A 15,204-nucleotide genomic window follows, 5' to 3' on the forward strand; every position below is an offset into this window, starting at 1 on the left:
TTTCATGTGGAAGCGGTTTTGTTTTCACTCCCCATCAGTAAAGTTGGACGGGTTCAGTTACAGAAGCGTCTACCGGTCATTAATCCATCTTCGCGTTTTAATCAAATTAAAAACGAGTGGAGTAATGGAGCGCTCGGGTAGTTATTACTTGTACCAACGTGCCTGGAACAATTTATAGTTGGCAATAAATGGCTGAGCTCCGAAGACCGGCACAAAGCATAAAAAATGGAGGCCCAGACCGTCGTCTGTAGCGCAGACGTAGATTCCGCGTTTCGCCATGAGGATTGTCTTTTTTTTAAAACGCAGATTTTTCAGTCATTTGCTAAAAATAAAGAAAATGATCTCACCAGCTAAAGAATAACTAAAATTTAGCTTCCTTGCATCTATGGTAACTCTGCTTAAAAAGTGTCCTGAGATCCTCCTCCCCCTGCTCGTGTAATTAGGTCTTCATTTTATGTTTCCCCAGACGCTCGCACAGTGCTTGACATCGAATGGCAAGCATTCCCTGCACAGCTACTGAGATACTTGACGGAGGTGCTGTATGGCTAGAAGGATGCCGAGGGAGTGCAGTGCTGCCTATTACAACATTGGGACTACTCAGGAGCAAAGGAGGCCCTCCTACTTAGCCCTCACTATGGCTGCTGTCCTGACTGCAGTATCTACGTAAGAGAAGCAGGTAAGGATCTGCAAATAGGCTGGATTTAAACTTTACTCTGCATGTAAAACCTCTAGGTGGCCCACACCTGTACATACTCAGGGGACCAAGACTGGATCAGCACACTGTATGTATTGTATTCTCTCCCTGTCAGAGCGGTGTCAGGCTGTATACCTTTCCTACCTTCTTCCTGCCCAGCCCTGGTGTCCCTTTAAGTGGCTCTTTACACTGGGGGGGGTCGAGGTGTCGAACGTCCCGATCACATGACCTCTCTGATTGGCTGTTGTGGTGGTCACATGACTTGAAGCCAGTCCCACTTGGGGCCATTGATTTAATCTTACTGAGTATGCCGATTCTTTATATTTATTCCTTGCCTATGTTCTAGTTTAGGGAGCACCTCCTTGAAGACTTTGATCCAGGTTTCCTGTTTCAGGCTGGCTCCTTTCCTCTTGTAGTGTCCTTTGGAACCAGCCTTGTATGCAGAGACTAGAGTTGTGTCTTCCTACACTGTGTGTATCAATAGAAACACACATACGCACAGCCTAGGATGGCAAGACACTCCCCTGCTTCTCCTTCCACTCCATTCCCTGCTGCTCCTCCCCCTCCATTACCTGTTCCTCCTTCCTCCTTCCTCCTCTCCCCTCCATCCTCTGAACCTCCTTCCTCCTTCCCCTCCATCCTCTGAACCTCCTTCCTCCTCCCCCTCCATCCCCAGTTCCTCCTTCCTCCTCCCCCTCCATCACCTGTTCCTCCTTCCTCCACCCCCTCCATCCTCTGAACTTTCTTCCTCCTCCCCCTTCATCCCCTGTTCCTCCTTCCTCCTCCCCCTCCATCCCCTGTTCCTCCTTCCTCCTCCCCTGCCATCCTCTGAATCTCCTTCCTCCTCCCCCGCCATCCTCTAACCCTCCTTCCTCCTCCCCCTCCATCACCTGTTCCTCTTTACTTCTCCCCCTCCATCCCCTGTTCCTCCTTCCTCCTCTCCCTCCATCCCCTGTTTCTCCTTCCTCCATCCCCTGTTCCTTCTTCCTCCTCTCTCTCATTCCCTGCTCCTCCTTCCTCCATCCCCTGCTCCTTCTTCCTCCTCTCTCTCATTCCCTGCTTCTCCTTCCTCCTCCCTCTCATCCCCTGCTTCTCCTTCCTCCTCCCCTTCCATCCCCTGCTCTTCCTTCCTCCTCCTCCTCCATCCCCTGCTCTTCCTTCCTCCTCCCCCTCTATCCCCTGCTCTTCCTTCCTCCTCCCCTTCCATCCCCTGCTCTACCTTCCTCCTCCCCTTCCATCCCCTGCTCTACCTTCCTCCTCCCCTTCCATCCCCTGCTCTTCCTTCCTCCTCCCCTTCCATCCCCTGCTCTTCTTTCCTCCTCCCCTTCCATCCCCTGCTCTTCCTTCCTCCTCCTATTCCCTTCCCTGCTCTTCCTTCCTTCTCCCCTCCATCCCCTGCCCCGCCTTCCTCCTCCCCCTCCATCCCCTGCCCCTCCTTCCTCCTCCCCCTCCATACCCTGTTTCTCCTCCCCCTCCATCCTCTGTTTCTCCTCCCCCTCCATCCCCTGTTCCTCCTTTTCTCCTCCCCCTCCTTCCCCTGCTGCTCCTCCTTTCTCCTCCCTCCTCCCTACTCCAAGCTAACAGGCTGGCTGTAGTCTGCACTGTCCACTGTTAACTCTTTCCTGTGAAGACCAGAAGTTCAGGGAAGCACCACTGAGAGAGCAGGAGCCCGCTGCACTAAAAGTTGTAACCTGCAAGTGCTGGAATAGCAAAATGTTTACCAGGGAATGTTTATTTTATTGTGCTGAACTAACAAACGCTGTGGGCGGAATACTACTTTAACAACTGCCTGCCATGGTGACATTTGGAAACAGAAGAGTATTGACTGTATAATTATGAGAGAGATGGAATCACTTGATCTTGCCTCTGACCCTTCCATGTTCTATCTGGAACTAATGAAGAATGTTTTCCCTGGAATTCAACTTTAAAGGATGCACACACACTCATAGAAGGTATTCTATCCTTTGTACCCGTTCCCCATCTTAAGCACCCCACCCCCCCTAGACGTATGCTTACTAGAGTTGACCCTCATAGTTAGGCTTGGATCAAATTTCATGAACTGAGCTGGATTTTGATTTTTTTTTGGAGACATTTTGGATTCCCAAAAGGTTTCTGGAACCAAGGTCTCATTCTGACATATATCTGCTTCTGCTGGACCACCAGTGCCACCAGGTCCACCATTCTATTTCTGCATCCTTAGTAGAACGTTTAAAGGAAGTGTCTGGCAGATTTTTTGGCCTTAATTTCGGTGGCCAGGAGCTTCCCAAACCGTTCTGCACAATGCTACATCATTTACTGCTCCACAATACTCTCTTCTGAATGGAGTTTGCATGTGCTCCCTTTGCTTGCATGGGTTTCCCCCAGGTTCTCCAATTTCCTCCCGCACTCCAAAGACAGGTTGGCAGGTTCATCAGCCCCTGTCCTATTAGGTCCTAGTATGTATGTACAAATTGGCTATGTGACTGTCTGTCTCATTCTGCATGCCAGTCCCAAGGTTAGCAATTGGGAAGGGCTGAGAGAAGACCTAGTGGCCTATCCCCTTAAAAAAAAACCCTTGTCTATAAGGGTATGCACACCTGCACACACAGCCAGTAATTCCTGGGCATAAGTTTAAAGTCTTCCTTTCCAAAGTTCTTTGAAGCCTCCAAACTCTAGAACCCAATATGGGAATTACCTAACCCTCCTCGCTGCTCTGGCCCACACCCTGGCCTGGACAGGGGACCTCCTGTCTCCCGGGTGGAGCCCTGACCTTCAGATAACTCCTTGACTATAAGGGTGTGCACATCTGCACACAACCTGCTGGTCTCCAGTAAGACCTGGACACAAGGTTAGAGGCTTCTTCGCTTCCAAAGCTCTTCGAAGCCTCTAAACTCCATAACCCAAACCAGTAGTTACCAAACTCTCCCTGCTGCACTGTCCCACACCCTGGCCTGGTCAGGGGACCTCCTGTCTCCCAGGGGGAACTGTGACCTTCAGATAACTCCTTGACTATAAGGGTGTGCATACCTGCTGGTCTCCAGTAAGACCTAGACACAAGGTTAGAGGCTTCTTCACTTTCAAAGCCTCTAAACTCCATAACCCAAACCAGTAGTTACCAAACTCTCCCTGCTGCACTGGCCCATACCCTGGCCTGGTCAGGGGACCTCCTGTCTCCCAGGTGGAGCCCTGACCTTCAGATAACTCCTTGACTATAAGGGTGTGCACATCTGCTGGTCTCCAGTAAGACCTAGATACAAGGTTAGAGGCTTCTTCACTTCCAAAGCTCTTCGAAGCCTCTGAACTCCATAACCCAAACTAGGGGTTACCAAACCCTCCCTGCTGCACTGGCCCATACCCTGGCCTGGTCAGGGGACCTCCTGTCTCCCAGGTGGAGCCCTGACCTTCAGATAACTCCTTGACTATAAGGGTGTGCACATCTGCTGGTCTCCAGTAAGACCTAGATACAAGGTTAGAGGCTTCTTCACTTCCAAAGCTCTTCAAAGCCTCTGAACGCCATAACCCAAACCAGGAGTTACCAAACCCTCCCTGCTGCACTGGCCCATACCCTGGCCTGGTAAAGGGACCTCCTGTCTCCCAGGTGGAACCCTGAACTTCAGACAGCCCCTTGACTATAGGTGTATGTACATCTGCACACACACAGCCTGCTGGTCTCCAGTAAGACTTGGACACAGGGTTAGAGGCTTCTTCTCTCAAAAAGCTCTTTGAAGCCTCTGAACTCCAGAACCCTATCTGGGAATTACAAAACCTGAAGACCAAAAACCCAATTTCCCCCAGTCATCACAGCTTTTATCATCCTCCAATCTTCATCTTTGAAAACCTTGCGTGCCTGGTAAGAAAAAAAAAAGGCTTTATATTTAGTGTATTTAGGTAGAACAAAAAAAGGAAAACAAAATACCTTCTACTGTTGGCTGTCCCTACTATGGGCACAAAGAACAAATACCGCACACATATGTGGCATCGCCGAAATCATCAGAAGCAGACTTTTTTTTTTTGGAGGTTTTGTGGTGGCCGGTCATGGTAATGGCATAAAAACAGCAGCAACTTGCTCTGTGCTTATTATTGAAGGCTCGCCAGTGGAGGAAGACCCCGGGAGCACTGCATGAGTCCATGGATTACATGAGCTACATGAAAGGAGAGAGAGAGCCATATTCACAGCAGGAGTGAGCAGTGAGGGGAATATCTGACCAGACCAGATCCATCCACAAAGGAGCCTCCAGTTCATCCACTGAGAGTATTGTCTCTAAATGCGCTGATTGATTGCGCATCTGGTGAGTGCGCAGTCTTTATAATTATCGGTCACTTCACCACAGCATTGGATGGAACATCTATTATTGGAGATATTTTGATCTTGCACACATTCATATTGGGACAATATTCTAGCACTGTGATAGCACTATTGGTCACCCACAGTGACGGACTTCACGTTATCACAGAAGTCACTTCATTTTGTATGAATTTTGACACCTTGTCACAAGTCACTTTAATTTTTATAGTTTTATGATTATTGGCATATTTTATATATTGAGCTTTCATATTGATGGTTGAAGTTTTAGCGCTGCACCTCTTTTTATATTGTTGTCCTAGAGGTTATTTGGCCTCCTTGGGTGTTACAGCGGCTTTTTGACTTTTAGGGCTCACTTGTTCTATTTATGATTTATAAAAACATACAGCTACATTTTTAAAAAAATTATATTTTTTCCAGTTTGGACGATTTTTTCCTTTTGATAATAAAACAAAATTGGGAGATCTCCATTACCATGGTGGCGATGAGATGTCCAGTTTTACTGATGCATGTCCAGGGGCGGACTGATCATTTGGAAACTCGGGCACTGCCCGAGGGCCCGGGGTCAGTAGGGGGCCCCATGAGATGCCCCTGGTACCTTTTTCGTAGGCTTTTTTGAGTTTGGGCAAGGACACAGGGGCCCCATGATCCCTTATTGCCCGGGGGCCCCATGAGTTGTCAGTCTGCCCCTGCACATGTCAAAGCTGCTGCAGTTGGGTCTGGGTGTGAAGGTTTGTTTTGGTCTTGAAGGGGTTAAATCCGCCCATTGATACCGTAGAAATGGCTTTTTTGCCGACTTGCATCTTTAGAGAACCGGGAGAACAAAAGCGGCCCCATGAGTCGTCTGTCCGCTCCTGGGTGTGGTTTGAGTGTGGGTGAGGACACAGGGACCCCATGATCCCCTATTGCATGGGGGTCCCATGAGTTGCCAGTCCGCCCCTGTTTCTAATCCAGCCAGTTCAACTGATGTAAGATTTCTGCGCCCAGAGCCCGACGAGGACCTTTCTCTTCCTGCACACTGGACATACGGAGAATTTTTTTGGGTGTGGTTTTAAGTGTGGGTGAGGATACGGAGGCCCCATGATCCCCTATTGCCCAGGGGCCCCATGAGATGCCCTTAGTACCTTTTCATAGGCTTTTTTTGGGTGTGGTTTTAAGTGTGGGTGAGGATACGGGGGCCCCATGATCCCCTATTGCCCAGGGGCCCCATGAAATGCCCTTAGTACCTTTCATGGGCTTTTTTTGGGTGTGGGTGAGGATACGGGGGCCCCATGATCCCCTATTGCCCGGGGGCCCCATGAGGCCATGTTGCCCAGGTCCAAGTGGCAGTTGATGGGTCACATGACTCATTCAGCAATCTGCCCTCTTCCTGTGTCTTCTAGCTGCTGCTGGCTGACAGTTGATAGATACGTATGTCAGTGGCAGCGGCACAGCGTGTTGATCCCAGCAGGGACAGACTGACCATTTAGGCACTCGGGCACTGCCCAAGGGCCCGGGGTCAGTAGGGGGCCCCATGAGATGCCCCTGGTACCTTTTTCATAGGCTTTTTTGAGTTTGGGCAAGGACACGGGCCCCATGATCCCCTATTGCCCGGGGGCCCCATGAGTTGTCAGTCCGCTCCTGGGTGTGGTTTGAGTGTGGGCGAGGACACAGGGGCCCCATGATCCCCTATTGCCCGAGGGCCCCATGATTTGCCAGTCCGCCCGTTTCCAATCCAGCCAGTTCAACTGATGTAAGATTTCTGCGCCCAGAGCCCCACGAGGACCTTTCTCTTCCTGCACACTGGACATACGGAGAATGTTGCCCAGGTCCAAGTGGCAGTTGATGGGTCACATGACTCATTCAGCAATCTGCCCTCTTCCTGTGTCTTCTAGCTGCTGCTGCTGGCTGGCAGTTGATAGATACGTATGTCAGTGGCAGCGGCACAGCGTGTTGATCCCAGCAGGGACAGACTGACCATTTACGCACTCGGTCACTGCCCGAGGTCCTGGGGTCAGTAGGGGACCCCATGAGATGCCCCTGGTACCTTTCATAGGCTTTTTTGGGTGTGGTTTGAGTGTGGGTAAGGACACAGGGGCCCAGGGGTGGACTGACAACTCATGGGGCCCCCGGGCAATAGGGGATCATGGGGCCCCTGTGTCCTTGCCCAAACTCAAAAAAGCCTATGAAAAAGGTACCAGGGGCATCTCATGGGGCCCCCTACTGACCCCGGGCCCTCGAGCAGTGCCCGAGTTTCCAGATGGTCAGTCCGCCTCATGCAGGAGCCCCATGATCCCCTATTGCCCGGGGGCCCCATGAGTTGTCAGTCTGCCCCTGGGTGTGGTTTGAGTGTGGGCGAGGACACAGGGGCCTGAGGGCCAGGGTTCAGTAGGGGGCCCCAAGAGATGCCCCTGGTACCTTTCATAGGGTGTAATTTGAGTGTGGGTAAGGACACAGGGGCCCCATGATCCCCTATTGCCCGGGGGCCCCATGAGTTGTCAGTCCGCCCCTGCGCATGTCATAGCTGCTGCAGTTGGGTCTGGGTGTGAAGGTCTGTTTTGGCCTTGTTGGTCTTGAAGGGGTTAAATCCGCCCATTGATGCCGTAGAAATGGCTTTTTTTGCCGACTTGCATCTTTCGAGAACCGGGAGAACAAAAGCGATTCTAATCCTTCCTGAAGACACGGGAAAAAAAAAAAGAACATAATGCCCTCCAGAGAGGGAAAAGTGAGGAGCGCAGCGACTTTCCGGCACACCGCAGCGAGAATAGAGGATGCATCCGATCGTATCTGCGGTTATTAGCCTGCAGACAATGCCGTAAATATCCCCCCCTTTTTTTTTTGTGTCACCGTGGCATTGTAGCATTTTCCGAGGATGCGTTTCCGGCGGAGGCCGCGGCGCGCTTCGCAGGTGCGCACAATTACTTGTGGCGTCGGAGACTTTTCTTCTCTTCTAATGTCCTTGCTGGAGGGCTGCCCCGGTACACAGGAATATTCCGCCGCCGTAATTACCGGCCGTCCTTCTCTTTGTGGCTGTGCTTTGCATTCGTTTAAAAATGACTTGAACAGCGATGGCGAGCGTAGCCCGAAAATACTGCGAAGAGAGGAGGTTATCCTCGGATGAGAGGGGATAGCGTGCGGATCTCCAGGCAGGTCAGAGCGGCCTTTATATTGACTTTGCCTAAAAACATGCATCTGGTTATCCTCGGCTCAGGCAAGGCTAGGCAACTGCATATACTAACTAATATATGATATCTAAGGCCGATGATCTATGTGCACATGCTTGACGCAAATCAGCCCCTGCCTGCTGTCTCGTAACTTCCTACATAGTTATAGTATACAGTCCGAGTGATTATTGGGGGAGGGGAGACTGGCAATTGGCTCCTTTCACAAGGGCACAGTGAGATGAGTAAAAATAGGCACCGTGTACACCACGCAGGTGTGATGGAGCACGCACGCGTTTCCATACATCGCATGACGGGCAGCCCATTTACACACAAAAAAAAAACTAACCCTTCTGCAAAATTGTGTTGCACCAAAATGCGGATCAAAAAAACGCATGAATTAGAAAATAAACGCAAGAATTAAAAATGACTGGCATCGGCATGCATCTGGTAAAGGGCAACGCGTTTCCATGCTTCACGTGTACGGCAGCCCGTTCATTTCAATGGGCCTCCCTACATGCAGAAAACACGCCAGAGAAATCCCTGACCCTTCCGCAAAATCGCGCCGCACCAGGACGCAGAACATAAATGTGCGTGTTAGCAGATGTATGGGGGGGGTGCCATGAAGAATTAATGGCACAGACATGCGTCTGCTAAAGGGCAACGCGTTTCTGTGCATGCTGGGAAAGGTTCCCGACACGTAGACTTGGGTAGGTGAGGCCAGGGGCGGATTGACCATTCGGGGACTCGGGTGCTGCCTGAGGGCCCAGGGTCAGTAGGGGGCCCCACAGGGGCGGACTGACCATTTGGAAACTTGGGCACTGCCCGAGGGCCCGGGGTCAGTAGGGGGCCCCACAGGGGCGGACTGACCATTTGGGAACTTGGGCACTGCCCGAGGGCCCGGGGTCAGTAGGGGGCCCCATGAGATGCCCCTGGTACCTTTTTCATAGACTTTTTTTGAGTTTGGGCAAGGACACGGGCCCCATGTCCGCCTATTGCCTGGGGGCCCCATGAGTTGTCAGTCCACCCCTGGGCCCCATGAGATGCCCCTAGTACCTTTCATAGGCTTTTCTGGGTGTGGTTTTAAGTGTAGGTGAGGACGCAGGGGCCCCATGATCCCCTATTGCCCAGGGACCCCATGAGATGCCCTTAGTACCTTTCATGGGCTTTTTTTGGGTGTGGTTTTAAGTGTGGGTGAGGATACGGGGGCCCCATGATCCCCATATTGCCCAGGGGCCCCATGAGATGCCCTTAGTACCTTTCATGGGCTTTTTTTGGGTGTGGTTTTAAGTGTTGGTGAGGATACGGGGGCCCCATGATCCCCTATTGCCCAGGGGCCCCATGAGATGTCCTTAGTACCTTTTCATAGGCTTTTTTTGGGTGTGGTTTTAAGTGTGGGTGAGGATACGGGGGCCCCATGATCCCCTATTGCCCAGGGGCCCCATGGGATGCCCTTAGTACCTTTTCATAGGCTTTTTTTGGGTGTGGTTTTAAGTGTGGGTGAGGATACGGGGGCCCCATGATCCCCTATTGCCCAGGGGCCCCATGAGATGTCCTTAGTACCTTTTCATAGGCTTTTTTTGGGTGTGGTTTTAAGTGTGGGTGAGGATACGGGGGCCCCATGATCCCCTATTGCCCAGGGGCCCCATGGGATGCCCTTAGTACCTTTTCATAGGCTTTTTTTGGGTGTGGTTTTAAGTGTGGGTGAGGATACGGGGGCCCCATGATCCCCTATTGCCCAGGGGCCCCATGAAATGCCCTTAGTACCTTTCATGGGCTTTTTTTGGGTGTGGGTGAGGATACGGGGGCCCCATGATCCCCTATTGCCCAGAGGCCACATGAGGCTATGTTGCCCAGGTCCAAGTGGCAGTTGATGGGTCACATGACTCATTCAGCAATCCGCCCTCCTCCTGTGTCTTCTAGCTGCTGCTGGTTGGCAGTTGATAGATACGTATGTCAGTGGCAGCGGCACAACGTGTGGATCCCATGGAAATGATTTTGCGGCCGGAGTTAAATCATCCGCCGTCCTGGTCATGTGATGTCACCGCCATCCCTTGCGATCGGCGAGCCCCGCTAACGACTTTTGGCGCGGACGTTATGTGGGTTTATGTCGTCCTGACAGGTCTGCGGGGATTATACGAGCGAGTTTAGTGTCGGCTTCAAGGCCTCATCATTTCTTACGTACGCGGTTTGTTAATGTATTGTCCTCATTGTCAGTCCCTTAACACGGCCATTAATTCCGCGGATATTAGCAATCGCGGCCTAAATGGCGGCTTGTTGCAAAGATTCTGCGCTGGTATTGTCCTCCCCGCTGCAGCGCATAATTTAAGGCGTTTGAAGATAAATTTCTTCCCCCCCGGTGGTCTGCCCTGCGCTCATCTGATTATGAGGACTGAAATATTTAGTGCGCCGCGCTCCTCCACGCCGGCCCTTAAATCCTCTTCTTTTTTTTTTTACGGGGATCTTTTGAGAAGAGAAGTTTAGCCGCCATTACTGATGATTATTGTGTTTTGTCATCAATCGGATCCGCAAAGCCAAGAACAATACACTGGATGCCATTGCTGATCCCCCTCTGAGCACGCTCATTGCCTGGCTGTCAGAGCGCTGACCAGCCCTGTGTCTCACTATTGACGGCAATACCTGAGGACAGAAATCTCCAAGCTACGGCCCAAGGGCCAAATCCGGCCCACTGCAGGAGTGCTTCCTACCCGCACCTGGGGTCAGACGAGGGGGGCTCTGATAAGGACTCTTATAAGAACTTTATTGTAAGGGGAACGACTCTTAAAAGGATTCTGATGTAAGAGGGGGCTCTAAAAACAGCCTTGAAGTAAAGGGGGGGGGGACTCTGAAAAGGACTCTGATCAAGACTCATGTAAGGAGAAAACTTATAAGGACTCTGATATGGACTATGTAATGGAACTGTGTTGTAGGAGGGGACTCCAAAGAGGACTCTGATGTAAGAGGGGACTGTAGTAAGGATTATTATGTAATGAGGTGGTGACTTTGATGTAAGAGGGGACTCTAATGAGGACTTTGATGTAAGGAGGGACTTTTACAAGGACTCTGATGTAAGAGAGGACTGTGATAAGGACTCTATAATGGAGAGTCTTATAAGAACACTGATGTAAGAGGGGACTCCAATGAGGACTCTGATGTAAGAGGGGACTGTAGTAAGGATTATTATGTAATGAGGTGGTGACTTTGATGTAAGAGGGGACTCTAATGAGGACTTTGATGTAAGGAGGGACTTTTACAAGGACTCTGATGTAAGAGAGGACTGTGATAAGGACTCTATAATGGAGAGTCTTATAAGAACTCTGATGTAAGTGGGGACTCCAATGAGGACTCTGATGTAAGGGGGGGATCTGATGAGAACTTGGATGTGAGGGGGGCTTTGATAAGGACACTGATGAGGACTCTACTGAAAACTCTGATAAGGACTCTGATGTGAGGGGGGACTCTAATAATGACTCCTTAATGGGGACTTTTATAAGAACTGTGATGTAAGGGGAATTCTAATAATGACTCTGATAAGCACTCTGGTGTAATGGGGATTCTAATAAGGACTCTGATGTAAGAGGATCTGATGGGACTCTGTATTTGGGAACTCTGATGTAAGGGGGGGGGGCTCTGATAAGGACTTGGATATGGACTCTGTAAGGGGGTCACCGATGAGGACTCTGATGGAGTCTCTGACATATGGAGGGCAATATATTGGCTCCCAGCCTCCTGTCAAACCCAGCAAAGGCTGCCGCCGCCCCCCCGCCCTGCCCCGCCCCTCAGTTGTTCAGAAACACAGGGCACGGGGGGGGGGGGGCAGAAAGGGGTTACCCTGCTTGTATTCCAGGATCTCTGAACGAGCCTCCATACATTTGTGACTTCTATCTGCCCGGCGTTCAGGAAATGCTCATCGCTCGGCTTTCACTTCAGTCCTTGGCTCTAGCGCTTTCTGGACCATTGACCCTAAGCCAGCATGCAGCAAGTGAAGTCATCTGAACGGGAAGCCCGGGGTAGTTTCTTGTCTCGGCCACATGATGGATCTCTCTCTCTGCGCACCTAGAAGACCCGACCTCTCGAGTCGCAGCGAGAGTGAGCGAGCGCGCTCTGTGATGGAATAGGACGCATCTGTCAGGACGCCGCGGAATATTTGAACCCGTCGATTTACACAGATAGTTTCACATTTTCATATCATCCGCTCGGCAGAGCCATTCCCATCCCGCTCTTATCTTCGCATGCCGTAAATTGCCACAAAAAAAAAAACCGGCTGTTGACGGACTTCATAATGGGAGCGGCGCTAATGGAGAGATAAGTGGCCGACTCCGCCATGGAAATCTATCATTTTATATAAATACCTTAAAAGAGGAAATGGAAAGCAGGTGAGATGCATCTGACATTTCCCGGCCTGGAGCGGCGGCGGCGGCTCGGCGCCCATTCCAATCGCGTTTCCAGATGCTCTGAGTGTGGGTGCGCCGCGCTATCCTGAATAAAGAGGAGGGGGGGAAAAAACGCCATATTGGGGATGTGAGGTGGGAGAGAGGAGACTCGATGATCGGAATTTATCTGAAGAGGACGATTCGCACCCGGGGTCGGATCTCAGGAGCGAGGAAAGTGATTTCTGATTCAATTCATAAAAAATTTGCGCTGTTGCTGGAGCTCGCGGTCTTCCTCAGAGTCGCCCTTCACCAGTATGGCGCTGCTGCTGAATTTTATCGTTTTTGGTTTCAGAATATTTATAATGTAAAAAAGTTTATGGCCTCCTGACCATCCCGACCTTCACACACATCCCATGCCAAAATCATGGCCATGAAAATGGAGTTGTCCCCCTACTTCTCCCCCATGGCCAATAATATGGAGTTGTCCCCTTTCTCTCCCCCCCCCCTTTGGCCTATAATGGTTGAGTTGTCCCCCTTCCCCCCATGGCAAATGATATGGAGATTTCCCCCTTCCCCTCATGGCCAATAATGCTGAGTTGTCCACCTTTCCCTCATGGCCAACAATGCTGAGTTGTCCCCCTTCCCCTCATGGCCAATAATGGTGGAGTTGTCCCCCTTCCCCTCATGGCCAATAATGGTGGAGTTGTCCCCCTTCCCCTCATGGCCAATAATAGTGGAGTTGTCCCCCTTCCCCTCATGGCCAGTGATGCTGAGTTGTCCCCCTTCCCCTCATGGCCAGTGATGCTGAGTTGTCCCCCTTCCCCTCATGGCCAGTCATGGTGGAGTTGTCCCCCTTCCCCTCATGGCCAATAATGGTGGAGTTGTCCCCCTTCCCTCCATAGCCAATAATGGTGGAGTTGTCCCCCTTCCCCTCATGGCCAATAATGGTGGAGTTGTCCCCCTTCCCCTCATGGCCAATAATGGTGGAGTTGTCCCCCTTCCACTCATGGCCAATAATGGTGGAGTTGTTCCCCTTCTCCCCGTGGTCAATAATGCGGAGTTGTCCATCCACCATGGCCATAAATATGGAGTTGCCACCCTCCACCATGGCCATAAATATGGAGTTGCCACCCTCCACCATGGCCATAAATATGGAGTTGCCACCCTCCACCATGGCCATCAATATGGAGTTGCCACCCTCCACCATGGCCATCAATATGGAGTTGCCACCCTCCACCATGGCCATCAATATGGAGTTGCCACCCTCCACCATGGCCATCAATATAGAGTTGCCACCCTCCACCATGGCCATAAATATGGAGTTGCCACCCTCCACCATGGCCATAAATATGGAGTTGCCACCCTCCACCATGGCCATCAATATGGAGTTGCCACCCTCCACCATGGCCATCAATATGGAGTTGCCACCCTCCACCATGGCCATCAATATGGAGTTGCCACCCTCCACCATGGCCATCAATATGGAGTTGCCACCCTCCACCATGGCCATCAATATGGAGTTGCCACCCTCCACCATGGCCATCAATATGGAGTTGCCACCCTCCACCATGGCCATCAATATGGAGTTGCCACCCTCCACCATGGCCATCAATATGGAGTTGCCACCCTCCACCATGGCCATCAATATGGAGTTGCCACCCTCCACCATGGCCATCAATATGGAGTTGCCACCCTCCACCATGGCCATCAATATGGAGTTGCCACCCTCCACCATGGCCATCAATATGGAGTTGCCACCCTCCACCATGGCCATCAATATGGAGTTGCCACCCTCCACCATGGTCAAGAATATTGAATTGCCCCTCTTCACCAAGGCCCTGAATATGAAGTTGTCCCTCTTCACCAAGGCCCTGAATATGAAGTTGTCCCTCCTCCCTTTACTGCCATTAATATGTAATTGGTTCACTGCACCCATTAGAATTGAGTTGGGCCCCCTCCACCTATGGCCATTGATATTGAATTGCCCCTCATCCCCTGGAGTTTCCCCTCTCCCTCCTTGGCCATAAATTTGAGTTGGTCCCCTCCATTCAAAGTCACTAATATTGAGTTTCGACCCTCCACCCATGGCCATTACTATGAAGATTCCCCCCTCCAAGCATGGCCATTCCTATGGAGTTGCCCTCCCTGGCCATTAACATGGATTTGGCTGCATCCGCCCATCTCCAGTTATATAGGGTTGGCCTTCTTCACTCATGAAGTTTTCTCCCCGTCCTTATGACCATTAATATTGAGTTGGTCCCTTTTTTCAGCTATAACAGCCTTCACTCCTCTAGGAAGGCTTTACGCCAGATTTTGGAATGTGTATTCTCATATCGATCGGTACCAATGTAATAAAGCCGCATCCTACTACCCTGGTTCCAGTTCATCCCAAAAGTGTTCAGTAGGGTTGCGGTCAGGGCTCTGTGCAGGACACTTGAGTTCTTCCAAACCATGTCTTTATGGAGCTGGGACCACTCTTCTGCCATTGCTTCCCACAATTTGTGCCTATTCGTGAGAGCTGATACTGGATGAGAAGACCTGGCATGTTGGCCACACGTTGGGCACCAGAAGAAAGTCTAGCTCACAATCTCCATTCCAATTTATCCCAAAGGTTTTCAGTAGGGTTGAGGTCAGGACTCTAAGTTCCTCCAGACCAAACTGGTCAAACTGGCAATGCTTCCCACAACTTGTGCCCATTGGTGAGGGCAATTACCA

General features: G+C 51.0%; 1 long non-coding RNA gene across 2 annotated transcripts in view; it reads left to right on the plus strand.

The window, feature by feature from the left end:
- Positions 1-471: 471 nt before the first annotated feature.
- The window catches only part of LOC149444924 (uncharacterized), a 98,520-nt gene continuing 83,787 nt past the window's right edge, over positions 472-15,204 (plus strand). The window contains exon 1 of one of the 2 annotated variants that reach the window (XR_016306512.1): positions 472-676. This is a non-coding gene — a long non-coding RNA (uncharacterized LOC149444924). Of the gene's footprint in view, positions 677-7,843; positions 8,106-15,204 lie in introns of those variants that run through there. The other variant, XR_016306511.1, reaches the window with a different exon arrangement.

Source organism: Staurois parvus, unplaced genomic scaffold (genome assembly GCF_062004578.1).
Source record: "Staurois parvus isolate SC_StPar_1 unplaced genomic scaffold, SC_StPar_1.0 ptg000762l, whole genome shotgun sequence".
Classification (NCBI taxonomy): Eukaryota; Metazoa; Chordata; class Amphibia; order Anura; family Ranidae; genus Staurois; species Staurois parvus.